Raw genomic sequence first — 23,656 nt, 5'->3', positions numbered from 1 at the left:
GGGGAAGGGGGAGGAGGAGGAGGGAGGAGGAAGGGGAGGAAAGAGGGGGAGGGAGGGAGGAGGAGGGGAGGGAGGAGGAGGAGGGAGGGGAGGGGAGGGAAGAGGGGGAGGGAGGGGAGGAGGGGGAGGAGGTGTGGGTGGGCGGGGATGGAGGCGGTGGGTGTGGATGCTGAGCACCCCCTGCAGCCCCCTCTGCTGCGGCAGAAGGGAAAGTGCAAGTTCTGAGACCCTCCGGAAGGGCAGATGCTCGCGTGCTGGCGGACGCCTGGCAGTTGCCGTCAGCTGGGACCTTCGGATGGCTGTTGAGTCTGTGGGCGCGGTGCTGCAGCGGGCCCCGTGCCTCCGTCCTGGAGTTCTCATCCCTGTGTTCTAGCTCTCCCCGCTTTCTTCCCGTCCCCCTCTTCTTCCCCCGAACCCGACCCCCACCTCCTCCATCCCCGGTCCTTTGACCCTTCTCTCTCTTAACTTAGCGTTTAGCAGCTCTGAGATGATCCCACCATCCTGAGAGCTACCCAACGAGAAAGCAGTGTGGTCACCTTACCAACCACGTCTCCAGTTGGGCTGTCAGGTGTACCCTAACCCCGCATCAAGCCCAGCACTTTCTGATGCCTTGGTCATAGCTAGATCTGCAACACTACCATCTCAAGTTCACGCGAAGACCCTTTTGGCAAGACTTCCTAAAGTGGGACAAGCCAAGGGCTGCGGTGGGGTTCCTCCCTCACACAGTAAAACTACTGGTTTTTGAAACCTTCTTGTGTTCTTCTTTGAAAAGATTTAGCTCCCTCTGAGACAGGACTACTAGAAAAGCATTTCTTTAGACTTGGCCATTTGTTTAGGGATCTTGAAGTCAGTCCCTCCATAGTACTGGAGAGTGGGCAATAATTCAGCATGGAACAGTAAGTTTCCTTACTGCCTTTGATAATGTCTTTTTTTTTGTAAACAGTTTTACTGGAAACGCTAAGTTTCACCGATACACGATTCAAGATCTTTTTATTACACCTCCCCCACCCCACCCACTTTCATCTCTCTGGAATAAAGTAGATTTTTTTTTTTTCCTTCCGAGGCATTTGGAAGGTGTCAAACAAATGACGACTTATTTTTAGAGCAATTTATTTTGCAGCTTATGAATGCTAAAGTACTCGGGGGTGAATTGATGGGTTAACTCAAACTCTGTCTAACAACGGCTCTGACTACTCCACTAGGATAGTTTAAGTCCTAGATTGCCAGGGGTGAGAATTCCAACCTTGGAGTTGGAGCATTTTGTAAATTATTTTTTAAATGGGACATTAATGTGTCACACTATGTATCTCACCTTCTAAAAGTTTTGCCTTTTGAGCTTAAACCATCCTGTGCCTAGCCATTCTCTTTCAGGATTGTAGTTGGTAAATTCCATTCTCCTTCTGCTATTAACATGAAGCCTAAAATCATTTGCAGGTTTTTGATCCCAAGATAGCAGTATAACTAAGAAGTTAATTGGGTAATTGAAATAAAACAAAGACTAAAATCCTCGTAACTGTTAAAACCAAAAAGAACAGATTGACTACTACCTATTACGTTATCTTAAATCTAAAACGAGGACAATTAACTGGTTTCAGACTAAGAAGCTTGTCAGAATACCTGCACGTACCAGTAGTAGGACCATGAATTTGGTGTAACGACTTCTTATTAGATGAATTTTTCTTCCCAATCTTTGTAAGTTATAAAATGATTTACTGATTATTCCCACTGCTTTAAGTTGTCAACAAGTACAGGCAGTTCGGTCAGGGGTTCCTGAAAGGAATTTCAGAGTACTGCTATATAATCAGGTTGGTGTAGAAATAAGCAAATGATAGAGTCATGAACTTAAGGGCAAACTTACTCATCTACCCAAAAGTTCTTAATTCATGTTTAAATAAGAGGTGTTAATTAAGTAGGTTTTTTTTTCGTTGTTTTTATGTAAAAGTTAACTGGAAAAGAGCCTGAAGAATATATTTGCACAATATATGCTTTTTAAAATAAATTGCAATAGCTTAGAAATCCTGGATAGAAAGTAAATTTACTGTCTTCATAAACATGTCCAATATCTCACAATACAACTATTATCAGAGAACACACACACACACACACACACACACACGTGCGCTTCATGTCCTACCTTCCCTTATTTTCCCAGTAGAGGAATAGCTATATGTTTATAATAGATGTTACCTTCTTCAACTGTCACTGCATGAGTTATGCAAGGTGACTGTATTTTAGGCAGATCATTAAATAGGGAATACTGAGTCCAACGCACTTACTTTGCCTGGAGGAGGGCTTGATATGTTTCTTTAAATTAGTACTGAGAGTTTGGACTGACCGACATGTGTCACAGGCCAGTTTGGGAAATAATCTAGGTCGCTGAAATCTGAGCAATGGCTGCTAAGGAAATAAATATGGTTGGAAAAAAGAAGTCCACAATAGGGGACTTCCCTGGTGGCGCAGTGGTTAAGACTCCGTGCTCCCAATGCAGGGGGCCAGGGTTGGGGAACTAGATCGCACATGCCTGCCGCAACTAGGAGTTTGCATGCCACAACTAACTAAGGAGCCCGCCTACCACAACTAAGGCCCAGGGCAATCAAATAAATAAATAAATATTAAAAAAAAAGTCCACACTAAAGATAAATATGAAGGTCGTATCATGGATGTCTCTTCAGATACATAATGTCCAACAGGCAAAGGAAGCCACAGACCCTCAAATATATACAGCTACTCACACATACAAACTTCCACGGCTTGATAGGATTTTGGAAAGCAGAGATTTTAAGAAAAATTGTAACCAGATGTAATTTTATTGGGTACCAGCGTTTGTGGCAAGGAGGGTACGAAGCGGATGCCCTAGACCTAGTTCTGCAGAGCACATTTAGAAAATCCCACAAACTCATGGCCCTGAGTGTTTCCTCTTTTGAACTGTCTCCGTCTCTGCCATGAAACTTTGAGATGAAACAAGCAGGGCTTGGTAGAATTCACTGTCACTTTCTATTTCCTACTTTTTTTGGGTGTCTTCCAGCCCTGCTTTTGCCTTTGACTAAGCTGTTTTAGGTGCCAAAAACATCTGGTGTGCCACTGTTACTCATTTAAATATATGTTATTCTTTTAAAGCTACTTGCTTTACATCTAGGGGCGGTCATGGCTTTGAGAAGTGAGAAAATAGGAAGAGGGAGAAGAAAAAGGAGTAAAGCATTTTTCACCCCTTCTCCTCTGCCTGCCAACTCATCTTGGGTTCCTGTAGAGCTGGGTGAGCCACAAATGGGCCATACATAACCTGTGCATTTCTAAACACTGAGCATATGTAAAATGGAGACATCAAATTCAGACTGCATGGCTGGAACACCAAACAGATGTAAGGTCCTTCTCTTTCTAGTATGCTTGCCTTCAGCGTGGGATTCCATGTAATATGAGTTGGCCTTGGATTCCATCTAGGAAGCTTCGTTACTGAAGTAGCATAATGAGTTTTGCAGGCAGTAGCACTTCCTGAACCAAAGGATGACATGTTAGGTAGGCTTCCAAGTATTGATTTGTTGGGAGTGTCGACTGTTTTGTTTTATGTTTGTTTTAATTTATATCCAAGTTAACGAGTGTGAAATCCAATCAGTGATCATCTAAACTTGGTTTTAACAGTGGAGATCACTTTAGTTGTACCCATATCCAGCCTGTTCTCATCTTAGGCAGCCTCCCTGAGAACATCCGTTCAAATGATGCATTGCTTTCAGAAGGTGCTAAAGCTAATTCTATAGTTCATATTTCCTACGCGGAGCCACTCCTTTAAAAATGTTCAAACCCAGTCTTCCATGTTTTAGCAACACAAACACTGAGGACTTTTGTGAAGTGTTTTTATACATATTGTAACAAGGACAACCACCAAAGGTTTTGCTCCTTTGTACATTTTGGCATCATAACTCACTCAATTGACTCATAAGCTTTCTATAAATATGTAGATGTCTCAAAATGGAAGCATTTATTCAAGATAGTTTCTTACGGTTTATGGGGAAACAGTTGGGATGTTTGAACAGTATATTTGAAGCTCCTCTACTAAGTTTTAAATGAGACATTGCATCGTGTGTATATTCTTAATAAAACCTTTGAGCCCAACTTAGTACCACCTCCAGGAGGGACAGTGGGCCAGGGAAATACCAGCAGACACGTCTATCTGCCTGGTGCCATAGTCTGTGTGGTGTTTCTTAGGGTTTTAGATTGTATACCGTGTACTACATTTAGTTATAAGAGTTGAACTTGAGCACAGAACGGCAGGGAATTGTCTGAGGGCGACTTCTCAGTTCCTCCATATGCCTCCAGAGATGCACTAACTTTTTTTTTTTTGCTATTCTGCTTTTGAAGGACCAAGTATGTCTTGATGTTCTCCCTGTGTATTTCTCTGGTTGGTACAAACTAATTTTCTGCTTTGGCCAGAAGTAAAAGGTAGGATGATGAAGGGAAGAGGAGTTGAAAGGAGGAATCCTTAGGGCTTTCCTAAACATGAAAGCAAAAATGGAGGCATAGCGCAGACATGTTTTACAGGGAACACTGACGTTTTTGTTTATCTAACCTACTAACACCATCGAAGAAAGTCACCTAACAATTGTTGAGCACTGTTGCCTTTATCGCTGTCCCCTGTCAAAAACTCAGGTTATGACAAGTCTCAGGTTTTCAATACATTTGTATTAAATGAACTAACGGTGAAAAATAGCGTTTTCTGAGAAAGTTAACTGTGGGACTGTAGCTGCCACTGTCATACAATTTACTTGGTGAAGTTCACTTAACGCCTACTCCTTTCCAGCAGTGCCAACCAAGAATTTGGCTTCTAAATGGTAAAACCAAGAAGGAAAAACAGCTGTTAGTGGCCTTCTTTCTCTTCATGCTCCGCGCCAGCGCATCCTGAAACATGGTTTGCAAACATTCCCCTGGGCTCAGGCCTTCCTCAAACACACAAGCGCATTCACCCCTCCTGGCCCGCTCACCCTTTAAATAACAAGTGTTAGGACACCATTTGGTTCCCTCTGCCAGAGCCCCCCTTCATTTTCTTTTCTGATCTTTAATGTTCTCCAAAAGGAAGGCATTCCGAAAAACAGTGGAGTGAACTTGAATTGTTTCTCTCTTCCTGTCTGAACTCCTTTCTGTGAAGATGGTCACTGGGCCCATCCGATGTGGCACGTTTCCGTTCTAGAGTGGACAGCACCTAAACAGCCTCGAGTTTCACTTGCTTTGAAAGGAGGTGCCCCCTCCCTTCCTATTTTGTTCCTTTCCGTTTTAAAGCAGTCATCTGCAAACTTGGTGGCGCCCTGCTTTCCCAAAGCCACACTCAGCTACTCAGCTTCCGCCCTCCGGAGCCACCGTCAAAGGCGGACGCACGACTGGGGCAGAGCCCCGCTCGCCAGAGCAGCAAGCGGGACGTGGACTGTTTTCTGCTAGCCACGAGCCGGCCACCTCTGCGGCTCGGATCTGCTTCCAGGAGTCGGGCCCCTCGGGTATCTGGCCGGAGCCGGGCTCGGAGTCTGCCTAATGGAGCCCCGAAGAGAGGAGGCGCAAAGGCGACGCGTCGCCTTCCTCCGCTGTGACCCGCGGCCAGAACTCCCGGGACCGGCCAACCTGCGCTCCACGCCTCGGGGCGTCTGGGGCTCTGCGGCGCAATGCGGCGGAAGCGGCCCGTCCGAGCCGCCGTAGCGCGGGAGGTATCCGTTGCCACAGGGATGACCTCTGACCCTAGAGCGCCTCTGGGGGCTCGGAGGCCGGCGCAGCCGTTGCTATGGAAACCACGTGGCCGGAAGCCGCGGGGTGGGCGAGACGGGGTGCGCGGGCCGCGCCGGGTGTTGACGCGGCGCACCTTGGCGGGCACCGGGCCGGCGAGCTCGCGCGCGCCTCAGTGCGTGCCCGGGCTGAAGGGCGAAGGAAGAGTTTGGTTCCAGCCCACAGGTGGCCGCCTCCCCGCGACGCACTTCAGGGTTTAGAGGAAAAGGGACGGGGCGGTAGGAAGGAGCTAGGTAGGTGGCGGATGCGCCCAAGTTCCGGACTGGGAGAGCATGAGTCCAGCCCGCACTAGCTACTGGGAGGCCGAGAAGGGCTCCTGAAATTCTCTGGGCCTCAGTTTCTTCGACTGCAGTGCAAGGGCATTGATTAGAATAATCTCAGGTCGGCCCCCGCTCTCATGTTCCAAGCGTCTCGTAACTTTCCACCCGATCTGGATTCTGAATGAACTTCTCCCTCTTCCCTGTACCTCTCCTGGACTGTGTTGAGTATATTTAAGTTGTAGTTTAAACCCGAGGCTATCGGAGATGGAAAGCCACCTGCGGGCTCATGACCGACCTTGCAGAGGTGTGGCAACTGCTTGCCGGTGCAGAGGTGACTCTTCCAAGAGCCGGTTTTGAGTGGTAGGGAAAGCACAGTACACAGCTTTGAGCCCTGGAAGAAGACACGCGTTGTATTTTACTGGTGACACCACCAAGAGCTCTTGATGCATTTTACAGAGTTGTGTGGTTGGTGCTGAAACAGATGGCATTCTTTTGTATCTGTTGTATTCCCCGGATGTCTTTTCCTGCAGTCTCAACATTTTTTGGAGAGGACTCGACCTACCTTGGCTTGTTTTTCCTTCTGTTATCTTGGACTGTTGGGAAGAATCACAAGCATTTTCACATCTGAAAACCCACACACACAACTTCACTGTATATTTAGAAGTTGAAAAAGACTATTTTGAGGGTATGATAAGGCAAGCTCACTAGTTTATAAAAGAACAGCTAGATCCAAATTGTGTTTCGGCGGATGGAGTAGGTTAAGGTTACCTGCTCAGATGGCTTTACACTTTTTAAAGACATTTTGTTGGCCTAGTTTCCAAATAGTCTTTTAACCTTTTTTTGTTCCCCTTATGATAAGAATTACCTCCCTGAAGTTTGCTTTTCGAAGAACTGGCCATCAGTTTCTCAAGAAGACTGGGTAGAATATTCACATCTCAAGGCACAGGGAAAGAAAGTAAGTGCCTCCAGGAAGGACTTTTGTTTCCTAAACCCAGAATTTTATAGTATGTGCCAGCATAGGGGAGGTTTTGGGATTGGTATAAAGGATAGATGGGCTTTGAATTGCTTCAGTAGCTGCATTTGTGTTCTTACAAAGACTCAGTTCCCGAGACAGGGATAGTTGTTTTTAATTCTTCAAAGAATTGAGTTGCAACCTTTATGACATCAAAGGGCTGATCACCCATCCAACTACATTATCTTCTGTTTGCATCTTTAGATCTGGGAGAAGGTCTTCAACTAATATGGAAATAAAAAGATTTCTGTGTTCTAGATTTAGAGCTTTTTGTTTTGGAAGGTCTTTCCTTCTGGGTATACATAGTTTCACTTAGGTTAGGGGAGGAGGCCCCAAAAAACGTTCCTTTCAGGCTCTGAATATCAGCTTCCAGTCTGGCCAACTTTTCACAGTAGAGCTACTTAAAAAAAAAGTGTTTTTTGTTTTTTTTTCTCAAATATCTTGTCAGGTTTCAGCTGAGACAAACAGTAAATATTCCTGGCAGTACTGGACAACCTGTTGGACTCAAGAGGTGTCCCCAAAGAATGGGCAAAAGATCCTACCCTCCCAAGATGCAGAGCCACATCCAAAGGTAGCCAAAGAAAGACTTAGTTCCCCTGAGCGCTGCCAACGATCAGTAGGACACTAGCTGCAAGTGGAGTGCAATCCACACTTCTGTCCGGCCGTATTTTGAGGGCCCTCAGCCTGATGGTTCCCAGGCCAAGTTCTCAAGACCCAAAATGAGACAAACAAGAAGGCAATAGCTGTCCCTGGGAGAGAAAGGATCCACAACCAGTGCATCTTGGAAAGGAAGGAACAGCGTGAGATTTTCCCTTCCTCTCTCAACTGGGCACTACAGACAGAGATGCAGGAGAGCTGACTCTGGTAAGAATTCTCTGGCATCTGCCAGTTTTCTTAGGCTCCAGAGAAAGTGGGGTTTAAAGTAGAGTGTAGCTCTGGCATCTACCTGAATTTGGCAAGGTTTTTCACTAATTTTAACTTGAGTTTCCTATTGGCTGCTTAAGAGAATAACTGGTAGTGGTTTACTGGTTTTCTGGAGAATCCCTTGGAGTCCCATGAACTCTGAGAGGGGCGCATTTGGGGGCCACCCTTCAAAGGTAGGTGTGGGCGCATCTGTACTGTCACTAATTTGTTTATGGTCTTGTAGTTTCTTCAGAGTGGAAAGGCAATTCAGATAGAGGACGAACAGACTGTGAGCACTGTGATGGCGGATAGCGGGAGTAGTAGAAGTCACTACTTAGTGTCTTCTGTTTTAGGTGCCTCTTGTGTCCTTAATTTTTCATTAGCCATTTGCAGTGAATCTTTCAGTAAAGCTGTTTTGGAATCTTGAAGCCTTTTGGTCAGCTTTACCCTTTAGATAATCATTATGGCAACAGTGTGGAAAATACCTTTGCGTGGAGCGGGATTGAAGGTAAGAAAGGCCACAGAGGAGGTGGTAAGGTCAAAAATAAGGCAGTGACAGTGGCTGGAGAGGAAGTGGAGTCCCTCTATCTCAGTGGCCACTTTGAATTTGGGAAGGGAAAAGAGGGAGGTGTCTAGGATGTTCTGACCACAGGTGTTTGATTTGGACCGTTCCTTTTTTTTTTTTTTTTTTTTTTTTTTTAATGCGTGGACCGTTCCTTTTGATGCCGCCGAGCCACTGACCATTTGCCAGTAGACCACTCCTGTCTCCTCAAAGCACAGAGCAAAAACCTGACTCTCTCCAGACTGTTTGTATTCGAGGGGCTTTGGCAACTTTTAATAGCAAGTAGAAAACTTTGACAAGTTTCTCCTTCTAGATCATAATTTAAATAGGCAGTTCTAGGAGAATTGCTCTGGGATAAACGGTTTGTTTTGACTCCAAAGCTGAAAGTCCTTAGGGATAAAAAAAAATGCCTTACAATAAAGATAAGTCCAAGGTTTTTTTGTTTTTTGTTTTAAATGATATACAGTTCTTTGTCGATAGTCAGTGATTTGTGTGCAATACTTTGTTCCATTTGAGGAGTCAAATAATACAATTAAAAGCCAATTTTTCAGATTATTCAGGTCTGGCAAGAAAAGAGAAGGAAGTGTGAACTTTATTGAAATTACGTATGTAAGTTTGTGCACCTGCTTCTTCGGTAGCAATGAATGTAGTTGTAATTAAAATGCCTTTTTCCCCCTGTAACATTTTGTTGTCTGCACAATTACAGTGGATCACTGAAGTGTGTGGTAGCTAGCCTCTTCTGTAATGCTGCCTCTTACTTAGATAAAGTGTAGTTTGGGACGGATTGAAATCTCTATTCTTTCCACTTCCTGTGTGGAGCACGTGGCATACTACTGTCGTACTTTAAAAAAAGAAGAAATGTGAAAATAAGAAGGCTCAAAGACTAAAACATTGTAGGGTTTCTGTTTTTTTCTTAAACAGCCACTTATTTCAGAGTCTGAAACTCATGTTTTTTGGTTGTTTCTGTTGTACCGCAGGTGTTATTGCTTGTAAGCAAAGAAAGGGCTCTGTTTGCTAGGAGACCTGAGTCACTTTCCGAATTAAACACGCAGCAGTTACCATCATTCTGCCGCAACATTTTCTTAATTATTTTTTCTTTTACATTTAAACTTTCTACTCATATGCCAATTAAGTGACATAAAATTCCTCATACATTAGATATATAATAATAGATATAAAATATTGGAAATATGTTTTAATAGAATGGATACTAAATGTTAGAAATATTTTAATGGTACAGTAACAAATTAAAAACTAAATTTGAAAAATTTAGAAATTTAGGGGATCATGATTGTTTATTATTTATTTTATCTTTCCTAATTATATTTCCTTTTAAAATCTTGGGAATCATCTTAAAGAACACAGTGCTCAGGTGGTTCTGGTCCATCTGTGGCACACGTGCCTTTTCATGGGAACGTGAACCCCTGATGTGCGCGCTGAAGTTGGGAGTGTGGCCTGATCTGCAGAGCTGTGGAGTCCTGCTTCTCTGTTTTCCATCACTGAGGATTGCCCCCCTTTGTCCCGCTCTCCTTGTATTTGTACTGTCATACTCGAGATTTTGTCCTTTCACATCTTTCCTTTAGTTGTGTCTTTTGAAAGGTTTGTCATCAATTTAACTCTTCAGGCAAGGCTGGGATTAGTATTCAATTGGCTTTTCAACTTTTACATGTATTACATTAGGGGAAAAAGGCAAAAAATTCTAACAATACAGTTGTCAGACAGTAAATGAGACACATCTGTGTGAACTAGAGACACCCAAAGCAGCATTTATTTGACTCTTTCTGTGCTTCAGATAACATGTTAAAAACACTGTGATGTGGATCTATTGCTTTAATAGGTTATATAATTAAATAATTTGGGGATATTATTATAATTATTCTACTTTATAGTCCCACTAATGAATGCCTTTAAACTTACTAGATTTTGAAAGACTTATTACTCTTCTACTTGAACAGAAATATCCTGAATTATTCTGAATCCTGTATTAGTATTTATGCTCTAAGTAATAATAAAAAACTAGCTTTATAGGATGCTTTCTATGTACTAGATACTTTATCTATATTACCTAATTTAGACCTCAAAAACCATATGTAGGAACTTTTCTTATATTTATCTGAAAAAGAATGACGCCCAGGCGTGAAGAAGTTAAGGAATTTGCCTGATGGCACCCAGCCAGTGGTTGGAACCCAAGCAGTCTTCCTCCAGAGACATCCTCTTAAATTCCTGTATTGCAGCTACCGCCCTAAAGACTGTGTTCAAAGCGTATATGTGAAAGTGGCTGGTGTTGTCTCAGTGTTTCTGTGAATCATTATATCCTGAAACTAAAGGGGAATGCAACATATTCAGTGTTTGCAACATGTTCAGATATTTAGAATTTGTAATGCTTTTTTATTGAGCGTAATTTACATACATTAAAATGCACAGCTCTTAACTGTAGAGTTTGATGTCTTTTGACTATTGTGTGTATCCTTGTGCCAGACACCCCATTTAAGATATAGAATATTCTCATCACCCAGAAACCTCATTCTCAGTTCGATTCAGTTCCCACCCGTGCCTTCTGTGAGAGGCAGCCACCGTTCTGCTCTCTGACTTTACCTTAGCCTGTACTAGAGCCTCAGATCATCAGATCCTGGAGTCCTCATGCCCTTGAGTTTGCTCTTTTCACTCCACACGTTGTTTTTGAGATCCACCTATACCATCGCACGTGAGATGTGTAGACTTCCATGCGGTAACTTCTGTTGTCTTTTGTAAACTAGAAACTCCTAATTGAACACACCCACTTTTAGTTAACATCCAAAAGTTGCCCGAAACTACAAACGGTTCGCAAGCCTACCTGGCCCAGTTACAGAGATGCTGGCTGAGGACGGAGGCTCCTGGGTCAGAGATAAAGGACTGTATCACTCAGGGCACAACAGGCGCCCCGTTCTTGTTTCCCTTGTCCTAACATCTCCCAGGGGCAGTGCTGAGTAGCCGAGGTGGATGCCTGCACACAGTGGATTTGTGTCACAGCTGAGGACCTCTGAGTTTAGGAAATCCCCCTTCTTTTTTAAGGAATGTCTTTCAAAAGTGCCCAACCTTTGCCCAGCAGGGAGCCATGGTCTTTATTATCCTGGGGTGGGGGGAATCGCCCTCTAACCTGGAAGCACTATCTTTAGAGTGCAAGGTTGTCTGCAATGCAGATATCCTCGTGAAGATAGTCTGAGTCAAAAGCTCTTAGGAGACAGAGCAGAAATCCCATGCATAAGTTGTTCTTTAAATCTGTTTCTGCACAGCAACCTTTTCTTCCCTTTCTGGTTTCTTCAGGACTGTCATTCTTGTTGTTCCAAAGATGCACTTAACATAGAGAAAAATTTATTTGGAAATTATCTAGAAAATGATCCTGAGGTTTTGAGAAGACAGACAATATACAATCTATACAATAAACCTATTAGTATTTATTAAATAACTATTTGTGGTAAGTTCCATGTTAGTTACTGGGAGAGATTTAAAACATTCCATAAGGATTTGGTCTCTGGCCCCAAAGTACTTAAGTTCAGTGTACAGAGAACACCAGTAATGAGAGAGTCTTGAACGATGGACGGCCACGGGGTGTCTGTAGGAGACCCATCAAAGATGAGCCGGGAAGAAAGGGAAATCTTGTCGAGAAGTGTGACCTGAGCTGACTTTTGAAAGCGTGTTTCATTTGGCAGGAGAGATAAGTATATTCTTGAAAACGGGAGCAATGTGAGTGAAAGTCAAGGGCTGAAAGGTTCATGGTTGGGGATTTGGGGAATGTTAATGGAATCTTATGTTGGGGTATTAGAGGAATCATAATTTGGAGTCCAAAAGCCTGGCAGAGGAGTTAGACTGGATGTGGTAGAAATTAGTGAACTAGAGAATGTTTCTGGAGTGGGAAGACGGAACAACTTTGTTTGTAGCACCTAAGGTACTTCGGGCAGCAGTTAATTTCCCAGTAAGATGATGTTTTCTAGTGAAACATCGCTGGACTGAAAATGTCACAGGCTCTTTGGCTGCAGGGAGATTTCCAGCAATTTGAACCACAATTTCTTACACGGGAATCCTGATAAACTGCTCTGGCGCTAGCAGCAGATCTATGTTTGAGTAACCCTTGATGACCGCTGCTTAGTGGAGAGATGCATTAAGGAACAATTTGCTAAAAGCACAACTTTTGGAAATGGATTTTGATTTTCTGCTCCTTTCTGTTATCAAATTTGAATTGTGTTTTAGAGGGTCAGTATCTATTTCTCGATTATCTTAACACTTAAGAATGCCACACAATTTATAAAATAATATTTTAAGGAATATCACTTGTTAAAACGAGAGCACTAATTCAATCCTCAATGGCCATTTAAACCTTACAAATACATAACTAGTAATGCTTTGTAAGCAGCAGTTTCAATTTTTTTGATTTAAAACTGGGATCCTTGTTAGAGATCCTAGTTTATAAGTTTATAAAATGCACATTTGTAGGGTCACAAGCATAATTCATAGAAGTAAGGGAAGGGATTCATTTTAGGTGGTGATAACAGTTGTAGACACCCTGTGCTGGGAGCAAATTAGCAGCATAAACCTGAATTCTGTCATTTCAGTGGGTAGTGAGTGAGTGATTTAACAATTTTTTTTTTTGGATGCCAATTAGTGTAAAGGCAATAGCTGCACAATGCAAAAGGTCTGAATGCTACAGAGTTAAGTAAAGGGTCTGAATGTTGTTGCATTAGCATAGTTTTGAATAAAGAATTAAAATGTGCATCTAAAGATGCCACAGTCCAAGTTGCGTCCTACGGATTGCCACAGCTATACATCCACTTGCTTACTCAGTGTTCTGGTGCCCGCTAATATTTGTGAGAACCTTCAGGAAAGGAAAGTAGGGTCATTCAACTCGCTCAGTGCATCATAATCTTACTCTCTTATTTTTATTACTCAAAGCAGGAGGAGTTACCTCTGTGAATCTTGGTAACAGTTTTTTGCCTAACTATGCTTTCGCTTTCTCTGTTACAATTTTAATATAAGACGGATCTTTGACCCTTTCTTTCTTGTATTCTTTTAAATTTATAATTGGTAGAAATACTTTTAAATATTATTGTATATATATATTTTTTTTTTCGTGATGTCTGATCTTATTTATTTGTTACTCTTAGAACATCTCATTTTTGACTGGACTCAGAAGTAGAAGCTCTCAGAGAGGACAGCCTCCGTCTCTTGGCAATCTGTTCCTGGCGTTTTTCTTTGTCCTCCTTCATTCTCTTGGCCAAAAGTTTAGCATATTCTGCAGCCTCTTCTTTATTTTTCTTAGTACGCTGTTACTTCAGAGCAATACGCCAACGTTTGCGTTGCAGAACACGTGGAATAACAAGACGCTGAATCTTGGGTACTTTGGTCCTAGGTTTCTTACATTCTTTGTTTAGGGGCTTTCTCACAACATACTGGCAGACATCATCTTCTTTAGAGAGACTGAAAACTTTGTGGATTCTGCTACCTCTTTTGGGCCCCAGGCGACGAGGCACAGTAATATTCGTGAGTCCAGGAATATACTTCTCCCCTTTTTTTACGATGACCAAATTGAGAATGCTCAGATTGGCCTCCACAATGCAACCCTGTACAGATTTGCGCTTTCTTTCTCCAGTCCTCCTTGGTCTGTAACAGGAATGCCCCTTACTCAGTAGCAGGCGGACTCATCCATGGGTCAAGACACCCTGCTTCATGGGGAAACGCTGTTTGTGTCTTCCACCACTGATTTGGACCACATAACCTTTCCGTTCTTCACCCAGAGCGTCGGCAGCAACTTCTGTGGCCACACGCTTCTCATAAAAGGTACGAATGAAGGTTTCTTCTTCGTTCATGCCAACATACACCTCCCATTTCATTACACAGAAACTTCACTCATTTTCCAGTTACTTGAACTGAAAAACACCCTAGGGTCCATGTGTGTAGGTTATCACCAGCACAATTTTCTATACCAAAAATAATGAAATCATAGTAAGGAATAAGAAAAGAAAAAATTCTATTTCCTTAGAATAAGGAAAGCTACCACAAATACATTCTTACTTTAAAGGTCATGGCCAAGCCCTGCTGCAGCCTCACGGGCCGTAATGAGCACCAACAAATGGTACGGTTCAGTGTGTCTGTGATGGTGTCTACTTCTGAGACCACCACTTGTGCATTGCATCTCTTGGAACAGTGCTGCACCTACCTGACCACATCAACCAATGTTAAGTGTAACTAGCACCATCCTTGTTAGAGGTCAGGTCAAACATGAAGAAACAATAGCCCAGGAAAAGGCCTTTAGTGTGGCAGGTTCATGAGTTAGAAATAACCCTAGGTACACATAATGATTCTACTGTTGTCTCTCTGGTCACAGCAGGGGCCTAGATACAGTCCAAGGAAGGAAGTCTCTTCCTCTGTGTTAAGCACTGAGCCCCACGGGGTCTATCAGGGAAACCTTTCTGCTGTGTCAGTTCCTTTTATCAAGTGATGTAAAACTTGGGAACTAGTCTCAATAAATGCCATTAGATTAAAAAAAAGAAGTAAAATTAGATGCTGAGATCTGCAGCATAGGATGGAATGGCTGAACAGTAAGGTATGTCTACTTCCTATATCAGGCTTATTAGTCAGGTACCTTGGCGTTGGACATTATGGATTGGTACAGTCTAACTAGCACTTTAAACTTCTCTCAAATAAGTAGGCCATTTAGGTAACTTAGAAGTTAGTTTTGTTACCTCCAAATATATGGTATCTTAATCTTTCTAGGGGGAGTAGAGGGGATTTGGAAGGTTAGATAAAGGTGGAAGAGTTGCTGGGGATGGTCGGTCCTGGAGCTAAGGAAGGAATATTGATAGAGATGGACGGAATAAACTCATCCACCCTCCTTCCCCTTTTCTCTCCCATTTCGTTTTCCCTTTGCCACTGCCAGTTAGGTCAGGAGATTTTGATTGTTGGACCAAATGAGGGACGGATTTGGGCTGGAGTATTCCAAATAGAATGAAGAGTCCATAGCGGTCCTTAGATAGCATTTCATGGTAAATGGGGTACATTTTTTTTTTAAACATCTTTATTGGAGTATAATTGCTTTACAATGGTAGGTTAGTTTCCGCTTTATTTTATTTATTTATTTATTAAAAAAATTTTTTTTTGTGGTATGCAGGCCTCTCACTGTTGTGGCCTCTCCCATTGCAGAGCACAGGCTCTGGACGCACAGGCCCAGCGGCCATGGCTCATGGGTCCAGCTGCTCCGCGGCATGTGGGATCTTCCCGGACCAGGGCGCGAACCCATGTCCCCTGCACCGGCAGGCGGACTCTCAACCACTACACCACCAGGGAAGCCCAGTTTCCGCTTTATAACAAAGTGAATCAGCTATAGGTATACATATATCCCCATATCTCCTCCCTCCTGTGTCTCCCTCCCACCCTCCCTGTCCCACCCCTCTAGGTGGTAACAGGGAGCTGATCTCCCTGTGCTATGTGGCTGCTTACCACTAGCTATCTATTTTACATTTGGTAGTGTATATATGTCCATGCCACTCTCTCACTTCGTCCCAGCTTACCCTTCCCCCTCCCCATGTCCTCAAGTCCATTCTCTACGTCTGTATCTTTATTCCTGTCCTGCCCCTAGATTTCTCAGAACCATTTTTTTTTTTTTTAGATTCCATATATATGTGTTAGCATACGGTATTTGTTTTTCTCTTTCTGACTTACTTCACCCTTTATGACAGACTCTATGGGTACATTTTTAAGTTGAAAAATACAGTGAAGGTAGCAACAACTGTAAAATAGGTTATGACTGGAAATTGGTTTATTTTCCCACAAAACCGACTAGCAATACCCTTGGGGTCTTTGTGCATTTATTGTACTTTTAAATTTGTTTACTTGGCTCTCAATGGGCATACTTATCTTTTTTTTTTTTTGTAAATTTATTTATTTTTAATTTTTGGCTGCATTGGGTCTTCGTTGCTGCACGTGGGCTTTCTCTAGTTGCAGCAAGCAGGGGCTACTCTTTGTTGCGGTGCGCGGACTTCTCTTTGCAGTGGCTTCTCTTGTTGCAGAACACAGGCTCGAGGTGCGCGGGCTTCAGTAGTTGTGGTGAGTGGGCTCAGTAGTTGTGGCTTGCGGGCTCTAGAGCGCCAGCTCAGTACTTTTGGTGCTCGGGCTTAGTTGCCCTGTGGCATGTGGTATCTTCCCGAACCAGGGCTTGAACCCGTGTTCCCTGCATTGGCAGGTGGATTCTTAACCACTGTGCCACCAGGGAAGTCCCTGGGTATACTTATTTAATGAATAATGCCTACTTTTACTGTAGTTTAGCCTATAAGTGCTTAAAAAAATTAATGCCCTCATAAAACTTATAAGCACTTTAAGGAAATTAATACCATTGTGAAAATAAAACACTATTTATAGATATAGGGAATGAGCAATTTTTATATATTTATCTCTGATTAAAATATTGCTCTGACTCTTCTTACCTATGTTTATCTATGTTGAAAGCATGGGCATTTCATTAATATACTGACAATATGATACTATATTTGCATATAATTTGTTTGCTTAGCTGTAATGTTAATGCCATGAAGCTCAGAATTCACTGTGTATACATTTTACTTTTATTGATATTTAAATTTACTCTGGTTCACCTCTTAAATATCTCATGCAAAACCTAAACATTCCTTGATATGAATGTCATCTAAAGTTGTAAGAGAACAGCCCCTCCTGTTATATCTTACTGTGCTTTGTTAAAAAAAAAAAAATCACCCTATTCTCCAGTAAAGTCCTGTCACTGTAAATGTGCAGAGGCTTTCCTACAGCAGGTGGGCGTTCTCAGGGCCGATCATACGTGGAAAGGTTCAGTCAGACATGAACTTGAACCCTGAAAGTGGGAGTTAACTGTATAGGAAAAAGAAACTTCATGCTCTCCGTAATACTTCTCTTGGGTTTGGATATTAGGTTGCTAGATGTCATTAGGCATTTTTGGCAGGTTGGATGCTGAGTAGGGAGGCATCCATGTACTGAACTCCAAGCTGAAAACAGGTAAACTGTATGCTAGATTATCCAGTTCCATGATATTCTGTGTTGATTTCCTTTGTGTGATATCCAAATATTTAATTACCTTACATTTAAGTATTGCAGCCCTGCCTTGACTGTGCACTAGAGAATTAAGAGAAGGGCCGTTCACCTTTACTTGAACCAGAGTATTAAACTCAGAGCAGTGTCAATATTCCCTCTCTTGTAGCCGTCATTAGTGAGATACCCAAAGGGGAGATGCAGCTCAGGAGACATGGCTAAGGCTCTAAAAGGCCTGGCTTGAAAACTTTGGAAGATCTCGGTTTTATTATCTTAAGGGATATAATAAATTTTTCCTTCAAAGCTAAATTTCTTGTTTTCTGATATCAAAAAATGTTTTATTTTTAATTACATTGCCAGGGAAGAGTGCAGTTATGAGCTGGTTTTTACTTCACCTTCCTAACTTGTTTATTTAGACCCCCAAATTTTAAGAACAGGTGGAATTGTTAACAGCATGTTAGCATGCTGGCGTTCTTTTGCCTTAATCTATATGCACATTTAACATCCAGAAACATATAGTAAATTTTTGCCCATTGATTTCTCTGTGCATGTGTGTGTGTGTGCATATGCATATGTGTGTATATATCTCCACATTATGTAGGTGTACATGTGATATACAGATGAATCAAACATAGGCATATCTCTTTGCTATTTCCTTATTCTGTGGTGTGAAACATACTTCCAGATGCCTCATGGGTTTGCTGAGTGAGTGCGTTCAGAATAAGTTTGATTTACTTGAAAATAATATTTTTCTTAATGTTCTTAATTTTTTTTTTTTAAATTTATTTATTTTTGGCTGTGTTGGGTCTTTGTTTCTGTGTGAGGGCTTTCTCCAGTTGCGGAGAGCGGGGGCCATTCTTCATCGCCATGCGCAGGCCTCTTACTGTCGTGGCCTCTCTTGTTGCAGACCACAGGCTCCAGACGCGCAGGCTCAGTAGTTGTGGCTCACGGGCCTAGTTGCTCCGTGGCATGTGGGATCTTCCCAGACCAGGACTCAAACCCGTGTCTCCTGCATTAGCAGGCGGATTCTCAACCACTGCGCCACCAGGGAAGCCCAATGTTCTTAATTTAGATATCTCCAATCTAAACTGGGGAGTAGAGCTCTGAGTACAAATAACCACTTTAATAGAGGTTTTTGATGATATTATTATAGTGTTAAAAAATGAAACATTTAAAAATCTGGATTTTGATTTGCCTGGGTATTTCCCTTTAATAGGAAGCATAGAAAAACCTCAGATTTTTATATCCTCCTCCATATTATAGAAGGACCTTCTGGTACAAGTCCAAGTCAGATGATTTTATCTTCTTTTGGCTTGTGCTGGCCAAGGTGTCCCCAGCCCTATTGATTGAGATGGCTAGTTCTGTGACCCCTGTCTAAAGACCACTCAGTGCCTCTGTGTTCTTACTGTCTTTCTTTGACAACTACTGTTAGATAGGTGTATATCTTGAAACTAATTTTGGTTGCTGTTATGTATTTTTTTTACTGACAAGGACAGCAGTGTGTGTGCGAACTTTGGAGTTAGATAAAGATTGGAAGTGTAGCTGTAATTTCTCTGTACCTCAGAGTTGTTTTTGTTTGTTGGCTTATTTTGATTTTGGTAGTAGAGGGAGAATTCTTCCCTTGTGTGTTTGTAGTGACTAAAGGAGAATATATAAATAAAGCACCTAACAAAATACCTACCACATGGACATTGATTTATTTATCAGTTCCTTCCACCCCATTTCCTTTTCAGAAACAATTTTAGTTTCTTTCCTACATTTTCCAGTGGGTGACCTATGCTAAAATTATTATTTTTTGTTAATTAATATAATATTTTAAAGTTTTGCCTATAGTTAATACTATAGGATACGTAAATGAATTCTTAAAAAGTGTCCAAGTAAAGGTTGAACGAAGACAGATTCAGAGGCCCAGTAGGATCTGTGTTCTCGCTGAGCCTCCTTTTGTACACTATGGGCCTAACCAGGTCTTTACTCACAAGCATTCAGGGCCTCAAGGAGCCTGGAACATTTTGTGTTTTGCCCAGAGTGGGACTGGCTGCAAACAGACAGTTTTGGAGTTCATATATTTTTCTTGAGCTAAAGAACATTGTCAAATATCTGTGATAGAATATTTCAGTATCTGCCTTTCCTGTGTATCTTACAGAGTTGAGTCTTAGTCATCTGTATATACCAAAATGAGTATTTTAAAATATTTTATATGCTTTTCTAATATGTATAGTTTATTTTTTTATTATCTTCCTTAATTGCTTATACCTAACAATAATTACCTCAAAAATTTTGAGTTAAATTTTATGGGTTGTTCCCATTCTCTGAGGCTTTTTACCTTAGTTATAAATTAATGAAACATATGTTAAAGCAACCTTTCCTATCATTGTTCTGCTAAGAGTCACTGCCCAACTTTTTTTTTTAACTTCTTTGGATTTAAGAATCTCATTTGTAGTTTTGAGCTCTTTCTTTTGCTCCTGAGCTTTCATTTCATTTCACTACCCATCCCCCCACCATTGTGTATTTAAGTCTTACTTTTGCTACTGGACATGCTGCTTATACCCTGAAAACTATAAATAGCTTATCCTGCCAATTTTGTATTATCTGTGAAAATTGTAGCCCCTTTCTTTGTTCCTACCTGAATACTTTAGGCTCTGTCATTCATTTATTTTCTTTAGGAGTAAAAATAACCTAATATTTAAAGTCTAGCTTGAATTGCCTCTTTCAGGGGCCTTGTAGGAAATGCTCTGGTTGTAAATGAGAATCCCATCTTGGTTGGGAGAGAGGTTGGACCCCATGAGCACACTTCCCACTTCAGGACTCAGGTGACGGGGTCTGTTTCTAAGACCTGGAGCCACTGGGCTTGTGATGGCTACTTATTACTTGGGAGTGACAACAAAAAACAGACTTCTCTTTTTCTTAGGAATACCACTGGACAACACAAAATTTCAACGTGCTGGGAAAATATAGTTTAGAGAACCTAGCAAGTGAAAATGACCTGATTCAAAATGTCCATCAACTACTAATTATTTAACTGGTTTCCCATTGAATATTTAATATGATACCAGGAGCAGTGAAGTTTCACTAAAAGTTACTTTGTGCTTCCTTTAGTATTTACTTACTTTATTTATTTAGAATTATATAGTAATGGGAGTTCTTTCCAGAAGAGGCTGTGCAGGAGGAAAATACATCTTTAAGAGCACTGTAGACTGTAGGCAGTTGTAGCTACTCCTCAGAAGAGAGGCCTGGGCCACATACATACATGCTGGCATCATCAGTGTGTGGCCGGTAACTGAAAACTTAGGACAGAGGAGAGAGAGAGGGAAAGGAGAAGACAACCTGGAACAGGGTGCTTACAGACTCCACTGCTGCATAAAATAAGAAGCCAGCCAGGCATTCCTATTGACAGCAGAACCAGCTGACTTATTGCTTAGAATTTGCAAATCAATGTGAAAAATGGACTCTAGATACTACAGCTTCTGAATTAATAGTTTTTTTCTTTTCCGTAGGGTTTGAACTCAATAAAGAAAGAAGATTCATTAGGGCACACTGTTCCTTTGGTTACAATTTTTTTGTTTTATGTGTATAGTTTTTAATCTGTTGTTGATATTTTTAAGGAGCAAGATTGAAAAAAGAAGGCAGAGGACTTTTATTTTATTTTATTTTTTTGCGGTATGCGGGCCTCTCACTGCTGTGGCCTCTCCCGTTGTGGAGCACAGGCTCCGGACGCGCAGGCTCAGCGGCTATGGCTCACGGGCCCAGCTAATCCGCGGCATGTGGGATCTTCCCGGACCGGGGCACGAACCTGTGTCCCCTGCATTGGCAGGCGGACTCTCAACCACTGCGCCACCAGGGAAGCCCAGAGGGCTTTTATTGATACTTTATCTGCTGAGTTGAGGTTGGGTTTTCTTAAACTAAGAAGTGGTTATCTTGTATGGAAAGGAATTCAGGTGAATATTTTTCATTACTGGAATTTGGAGGACACAGTCTTAAAATAGAAACTACAGTTTATACTTCCAAATGTAGCTTCCCATATAAACAGTCTTATCTGAAGGTCGGGTCTTCAATTTTCTTCATTTAGAAGGTAGATTTTATTTGATAGATTTAACTTGATTTTTTAAAATTGATAAAACGTTGCTTAGTCTTCTACATCATTATCATTAAAGAATTATAATTCGTGTCAAAGAGCTGACTTTCCAGTCATTAGTATACTCCAAAGTCTTATCCCTTTAGCTAAAACATTTTATTATCTGTATTGCACTGTCTGCCGGCTCTGATTTGATCACAGCTGTGATTGGTACCCTGTGCTGGAATTAGGGATACGGAACACAGTTTCCTCCTGGCTCCTGCCGGAGCATCTGCCCCTAGATTGATCCTGGGTCTAGCGGTGAAGATTAACCAAAACCACATGTGGATGTGGATTTCATTTGGGCGGTGTGACTGTGGTAGCAGAGGTATTATTTTTTATCAGAGTGAGTGACCTTTCCTAGCATTCTCTGCATTTCCAGTTCTGCTGGGTATGGTCAGCTGAAATGACTGGCCAGTAGTTATGATATATTTATTTAGTCCAAGTCTTCCTTTAACTACAGCTCTGGTACATTGTTCTGCCTGTCTAAACTCTCGTGTGTGGAAGTTTAGTTTTCTGCAATAGAATTCAGCAAATGTCTGTTAATTGACATTCTCTCATATCTCAAGTGTTCTTTATACTGTGGGATCAGCATGTTTCACTAGCTAGCTGGCTATTTTTATGCAATTGTTTCAAGTTATTGGGAATTTAAACTGCATAAACTACCAATAGGTCTGTGTTACTTTAGAAGATTTCACTGTAGCCCTTCATTTAAAAAACCTCTAGAAGGTTTTGCATAACAAAATCCCTTTCAGTAAATGTTTAGGGAGGTGAAAGAGTCTGACACACCTACTTGTTGATATACCTAAAGTCTGACCTACATCTTTAAAATTTTACTTTGATATTTATTCTCCTTCAGTAAAATACATAAGGTATGGATTTTGCACTGATAAGAAAATACTTCTGCCTGCATTACCCCTCCTTCACAACTGGACATAATCTCTTAAATGAACTATCGTGCACTTAAACTTCAAACATACTTACCTTATTTTTGTATTACAGCCATTTGTGTCTATTAAATTGTAAATTACAGTAAGATCTGAGACTCCAGTGAGATCAGTAACTCATTATCTAATGTTCAGTACCTAGAGGAGTGTCGTGCGGATAGTAGATCCTCAGAAGATACTTAATAATTGACTTGATTGAATTATTCATTTTTAATATCTCTTCAATGTGTAATCTAGAGAAGATAGGATACTGTAAGGAGGAGGTGTAAATAATTGTAGCACCCTCTTTGTGTTTGGAAACTACACCCAGGAAACAATATTACTGAAGCAGTTTATTCCGAATTTGCACATCCAAAGAAACTTCAGGTCTAATCTCGTACTATGTTGTAGCATGGGTCATGCTGCAGTCAGACTTAGATTGTCAGGGTTGGAAGGGTCCTGATATGTCACCTGTCTCAACCTTCCATCCAGTGCTTGAGTTCCTTCTGTAGCAGGGGGGTCAACCTTGACCACCTATTTGAACGACTTGAGGAGCTTCAAAAACCCAGTGTTCAAGTTTCGCCTCAGTCCAGTTTTATAAGCATCTCCATGGATGGGACCTGGGCATCAGTCTTTCTAAAAACCCCTTAGGTCAGGGGTCCCCAGGCCCCAGGGAACCGGGCCGCACAGCAGGAGGTGAGTGGTGGGCAAGCGGGACGAGAGATCCAAGCTCCATCTGCCGCTCCCCATCGCTCGCATCACCGCCTGAGCTGTCTCCTCCCGTCCCCCCCACCCCGCCCCAGTCCATGGGAAAATTGTCTTCCCCAAAACTGGTCCCCGGTGCCAAAAAGGTTGAGGACCGCTGCCTTAGGTGATTCCAGCGTGCAGCAGTCAAGGTTCAGAGCCATTGTTCTATAAAATCTCTACCAAATGTTTTCCCAGTCTGATTGAACTCCTCTGGAGATGAGCACCTCACTACCAAACTTATTCTTATGTTTATTCCATTTATTCAAATAGTGACTTAATTATGAGTGTTTAAATTATATGCTAGTTAAATTACATAACATAGATCAA

General features: G+C 41.9%; 1 protein-coding gene and 1 pseudogene across 3 annotated transcripts in view; one reads left to right on the top strand and one right to left on the bottom strand.

The window, feature by feature from the left end:
• Window positions 1–23,656, top strand: part of FGF14 (fibroblast growth factor 14) — a 637,037-nt gene that overhangs the window by 4,400 nt on the left and 608,981 nt on the right. Inside the window, exon 2 of one of the 3 annotated variants that reach the window (XM_060287769.1) lies at window positions 7,481–7,896. The exons of the other annotated variants lie outside the window; for them this stretch is intronic. The gene's annotated coding sequence lies outside the window, so the exon portion shown is untranslated. The remainder of the gene's footprint in view (window positions 1–7,480; window positions 7,897–23,656) is intronic. 3 annotated transcript variants of the gene reach the window in all.
• On the bottom strand, window positions 13,642–14,337 carry LOC115853392 (small ribosomal subunit protein eS6-like; annotated as a pseudogene).

Source organism: Globicephala melas, chromosome 18 (assembly GCF_963455315.2).
Source record: "Globicephala melas chromosome 18, mGloMel1.2, whole genome shotgun sequence".
Lineage (NCBI taxonomy): Eukaryota > Metazoa > Chordata > Mammalia > Artiodactyla > Delphinidae > Globicephala > Globicephala melas.
This window is presented reverse-complemented; position numbering and strand designations above follow the sequence as displayed.